The sequence below is a fragment of the Sapajus apella genome, unplaced genomic scaffold (assembly GCF_009761245.1).
Source record: "Sapajus apella isolate SASKATOON/1434 unplaced genomic scaffold, GSC_monkey_1.0 scaffold85, whole genome shotgun sequence".
NCBI lineage: Eukaryota > Metazoa > Chordata > Mammalia > Primates > Cebidae > Sapajus > Sapajus apella.
Window position 1 is genome coordinate 1106130 of NW_022437025.1, and position 6000 is coordinate 1112129.

Sequence of the window (6000 nt, forward strand, 5' to 3'; positions counted from 1 at the left end):
TCAAAGATACTTGGAAATAAAAGAACAAAGATAGAACAAGCAGCAGAGAGCTGCAGTGCCTGTAACAATATGAGAGAAAACAGACCTTAGGACAAAAGTTGTTACAACAGACAAGGATATTTTAGAGTGGAAAAAGGGCACATCCGTCAGGAAGATATCATCATCATAAATGTATGTGCACCTGACATAGAGCCCCAAGATATGTGAAGCAAAATGAAATAATGAAAGGTGAAATGGACAATTCAACAATAACAGCTGGAGACTTCTAACTTTCTTTTTTTTTTTTTTTTTTTTTGAGACGGAGTTTCACTCATGTTACCCAGGCTGGAGTGCAATGGCGCGATCTCGGCTCACCGCAACCTCCGTCTCCCGGGTTCAGGCAATTCTCCTGCCTCAGCCTCCTGAGTAGCTGGGATTACAGACACGCACCACCATGCCCAGCTAATTTTTTGCATTTTTAGTAGAGATGGGGTTTCACCATGTTGACCAGGATGGTCTTGATCTCTTGACCTCGTGATCCACCCGCCTCGGCCTCCCAAAGTGCTGGGATTACAGGCTTGAGCCACCGCGCCCGGCCCAAGACTTCTAACTTTCAATCGCCCGTTTCCAATAATGGGTAAGGCAACAGGACAGAAAATCAACAGTGAATAGACTTCTACACACCCTAAACCACCTACACCCAGCAGACGTCTGCAGACCACTCCACCAGCAACTGCAAAATGCCCATTATTCTCAAGTACACATGGAGTGTCTCGTAGAATAAACCCAATATTGTCATAAAATAAATCTCAATAAATTTAAAATGACTGAAATCATGCAAAGTATGTTCTCTTACCACAATGGAATGAAATTAGAAATCAATAACAGAAAGAAATTTGGATAACTAAAAAATACGTTAAAATAAAACCCTGAACTCCTTAGAATCCAATAGGGCAAAGAAGCACTCACAAGAGAATTTAGAAGATAGTTTCAGATAAATGGAAATGAAAAGGCAATATTCTAAAACTTACAGATGAAGCCAAACAGTGCTTACAGGGAAAGGTATAGCTGTGAATACCCACACTAAACCAAAAGAGATCACAAAGCAATAACCCAACCTTCCACCTAAAGAAACTAGAAAAAGACAGCACACTAAGTCAAAGCAGGCAGAGGAAATAATAAATAGCAGAGCCGAGACAAATTAAAGTAGAAAAATAATTTAAAATATCAATTAAAATAGGCTGGTTGTGGTGGCTCACACATGTAATCCCAGCGCTTCGGAAGGCTGAGGCAGGCAGACCACTTAAGGCAGGCAGATCACTTAAGCTCAGGAGTTCAAGAGCAGTCAGGGCAAATGGTGAAACCCCAACTCTACAAAAATAAGAAATAGCTGGGTATGGTGGCACACACCTGTGGTCCCAGCTACCTGAGAGGCTGAGGTAGGAGGATGGCTTCAGCCCAAGAGGTCAAGGCTGCAGTGGGCCAACATTGCACCACCACTGCACTCCAGCCTGGGTGACAGAGTGAGATCCTGTCTCAAAAGAAAAAAAAAAAAAAAAGGCTGGTTTTTGAAAAGATCAAGAAAATTGAATAGCCAAACCAAGAAAAAAGAGAAGACTCAAATTTACTAAAATCAGGAATGAAATAGAGGACATTACTAATGACATTACAGAAATTAAAAGATTTATGAGGGACTCTCAAGAATAATGTGCCAACCAATTAAATAAATTAAATAATCTAAATAAAATGGACAAGTTCCTGGAAAGACACAAACTACTGAAATTGACTCATGAAGAAGTAGAAAATCTGAATAGACCTAACACAAATGAAGAGATTGAAGTAGAAAACAAGAAACAAAAAACAAAAATCCCATAAAGAAAACCCCAGGATCAGATGGCTTCCCTGGTGAATTTTATCAAATGTTTGAAGAAGCATTAACCAATCCTTCTTAAACTCTTTCAAAGCAAGGAACACTTCCTCACTCATTCAGAGGCCAGTCTGATACCAAAACGAGACAAAATCGTCACACAAAAAAGTAAACTTTCCAGTATCTTTTACGAATATAGCTACAAAATGTTCAACAAAATATCAGTGAACTTAATCCAGCAACATTTTTAAAAAGATTATGCATAATGAATGCAAGGTTGGTTCAATGTGACTGATTAGGCAAGAAAAGAAAATTAGAGGTAGCTAGGTTGATAAGGAAGAAGTAAAACTATTTCTATTTGCAGATGACATGATTTTATGCATACAAAATCATCAGAAATCGATGCAAAAAATATTGGAGCTGAGAAATGAGTTCTGCAAGGCTGCAAATGCAAGATCAACATTTAAAAGCTGAGTTGCATTTCTAAAACAATGAACAATATGAAAAGAAAATTAAGAAAACAATTCCATTTACAATCACATCAAAAAGAATACACTTAGAAATAAATTCAACCAAAAAAGTGCACAACTTGAACAGTAAAATCTACAAAACATTGTTAAAAGAAATTAAACATTTAGATATGTGGAAAGACATCTTGTGTTCCTCAATTAGAATAATTAATAATGTTAAGATAACAGTAGTCCCCATATTGGTCTACAGGTTTGATGCAATCCCCAACAAAATTCCAACTGCCTTTTTTTTTTTTTCTGCAGAAATAGAAAGTCTGATCCTAAAATTCATCTGGAATTGCAAGAGGCCTCAGAGAGCCAAAACTACCTAATGAAAGAACTAAGATAGAAGATTTATATGTCCCAATTTCTTTTTTTTTTTTTTTTTCAAAAATTTCAAAAATTACTACAAAGCTATAGTAATCAAGGCAGTATGGTACTGGCTTAAGGCTAGGTGTAGAGACAATAGAACAGAATTGAAAGTCCAGAAATAAACCCCTACTTTTATGGTGAACTGGTTTCAACAAGGGTGCCAAAATCACTCACTGGAGGAGAGATCAGCTCTTCAGCAAATGGTACTGAGACAACTGGACTTCCACTTACAAAAGAAGGTATTTGGACTCCTACCTCACACCATATACGAAAAATTAACCATGTACAAAATTGATCAAAGACCTAAAAGTAAAATCCATGAGTTTTGGGCCCACAGGGGCAGACAGACAGGGCTGAGGGACTGGTCGCCCAGTGAAGGTGCTGGAGGTTCCTCAGTGCTCTTCCCTGACAGCTGAGCCTGGAGCCCACTCCTTGGGATGATGGCGCCCCTCCTTACACTCTGGCTCAGAACCCAGCACTGAAATCCACCAGGAAGGCCAAGGGACGGAGAGAGCTCTGCCTAGTGAGAGTGCAAGGAGAGAGGCCACCCTGGGCTGTGTAGTCCCTGCCTGGAGGGGATACCAGAGCTATAAGGCACAGGCCTCCCACACACACGTGTGTGCAAGGTAGGGGTTGGATGAGTGTGGAAGGAGGGTAGAGAAGGTGCCCAAAAGTTACCAAGATTTGAGGCCAGTTCCTGTCATTCTGCATTCAGGTACAGGGCTCCCAGGACAGCCAGCCCCTCCCCACGGGCCTGCACAGCAGGCCTTCAAGCCTTGCCCAGGCTGGTGGCAGCAGACCACTCGGGTCCCCCTTTCCAGGGCTCTGATGGGTAGAAGTGACTCAACCCGTGAGGGGCTGTGCAGGTGCCTCTCATCTCTCCTCCTCAGCAAGGAGGGGCCAGAGGAAGCCCCGTGCCAGCGTCAGGGGACAAGGATTCTAGTTCAGGCCCATCCATGGCTGTGTGATCTGGCATAAGCCATGCTCTCTCAAGGCCTCAGTTTCTCCCTTTGTAGAGTGTGGGATGGGGGTGACCTCACCAGATGGCCCCACATGCTTTACCACAGAGATAATCCCTTTCCCCGTGACCCGAAGGCCAGCCAAGCAGCTCTGCTGAGTGTGGGACTCTGTCCAAGCTCTGAGTCAGCCCCAGGGCCGGCCTTGGCAGCCCCATGCTGGCTGGCCAGGGTTGGCTGTGGATCCAAGGAAAGTGAATTGGAATTTGGGGATTTATGCTTTAAACTTCACATTTTCTTTTTCCCAAGAGTTTCCCGCTCTCTGCCTCTGAGATGCTCATCAAGCCCTTTGATGTAGCTAAACTCAGTTGCCATTTTCGGACGGGCATTAAGCACAGGGCAGCAGAGGATGGCTCGGGTTAAGCCAGAGGCGCCTGTCTCCTTGTTTCTTAGCCTCTTAACACAGAGGCTTGCTGCCTGGATTCTAGGAAGGCTCGGGGGGTACGGCCATCCTGCTGGAAGCCTTTGCTTCTGCAGCCCAGAGAGCACTTACCCTGGCCACTCGCACACCCCGGCGAGATGCCACCAGCCAAAGGGCGGCTTGCCAGGGGCCCTCAGAGGAAGGGCCAAGTGGAAAGTGGTGCCAGGCAGGGGCACAGCTCAGTGTCTGGTGCACAGGCTACTGAGGTCCCTTCTCTGCTCCCACCTCATCGGGCACAGGGTTGGGCATGGGATGGAGACACCTGAGTACCCACCAGGCCCGCATGCATATGTGGACACGCATGCGTACCACACATGTGTGTACACACCTATATATGTTGGCAGGCCCCTGACACATGTGCACCATGCCAGACACACACCCCATACATGGCTGCACACACACAGCACATGTGCCCACGCACGCCATGTACACGCCTGCATCTGAGGCTAACCCTGCCTTTGATCTGAAGGATGCTAACGGGTCTTGCAGAAAGAGGGTGTTTGTCATTTCGGGGATGCAGTGGGCGCTGGAGGGCGCAACGTTCGCTGCCCCTCACTGTGCCTCCCCATCGCTGGGTATCTGTCCTGAGGGAGCCCTGCAGGGCAGGCCTGGCCTTTTCCCAGAGTCCCCGAGTCTCACCGGGCCCCACCCCGGAGCTGGGGAGGAGCAGCAGTATGGGGGAGCTGGGTGGGGACCGAGTCCTTGCTCCAGGAGCGAAAGGTGTGTGTCCTCACAGCCCCAAGTCACCAGAACCCCCCTCCCCAGCAACAGGAACCACTCCCGCTGCCGACCACGGAACACGAACGTGGGTGGGGACGGAAGGGGCGTGGGGGGATGGGAGGGGCGTGGGGGTGGGAGGAGCGTGGGAGGGACGTGGGGCTGGCGTGGGCCCTGTTCCCTGCCCCTCTTCTTTGAACAAGGCTGCGGGTATATAGACCCCGAGGGGTGCCCTGTGGCCCAGCAGCTGTTCCCACCCTCCCTGTGGCCACAAGTTTTGAAGGTGGCCTTGCCAGAGCCCCCACCGGGCGTCTCAGGGGAACTGCAACTGGACTTTGGGCCCAGCAGGCAGGGCCTGTCGGGAGAGAGAGCCCCTCCAGCCGGCCTCCCTCCACCCCCAGCCCCACGACGGCGAATGGGCTCCTCCGAGGGTCTTCAGCGAGGTGTCGGGGCCCGTCCTGCCGCGGCCATGTCGTTGGGAGGTGGCCCAGTCAGGGTGGCAGGAAAAAGGACCAACTCAGAGGGCTCGACCGGCAGGTCCCGACAGAGGGAACACTTCAGAGGGGGTTCAAGGGGCGGAGCCCCAGGGTGGGAGGCCTGTGACCAGCCCCCCGGGGGAGAGCGACCGCCCCAGGTCTGGAGGGCCTGAGGCAGCAGCGGGCGCACCCTGCAGGGGGAGTGGGAAGAAACGGGGAACGCCGGGCCCGGGCCCCTCCCTGCTGCCGCAGGGCCCTGGAAATGCGGGCTGCAGGCAGGGCTGCGGGGGGGCAGGGAGGCTCGCCCCGCGCAGCTTCTTCCTGGCCCGGGGGGGGCTCCGGCCCCTTCTCTGGGCCAGCCGCGCCGCAGGCCCTAGTAAGATACTCCTCCCTCCGGCCCTCAGGACCTGCTCCCAGCCTGGAAAGTCTGAGCCGGCCCCAGCCTCGCTGGTGGCCTAGTTTCTGCCGGGCACAGGGGAAATGTGGGTCAGCTTCTGCGCGTCTGGCCCGGAGCCAGAGTGTCGTGGAAGGAAAAACACCCGGCGGGGACGGCCTGGCAGAGGCCCCGCCCCACAGCCCGCGGCCCCGCCCCACACCCCGCGGCCCCGCCCCACACCCCGCGGCCCCGCCCCACAGCCCTCGG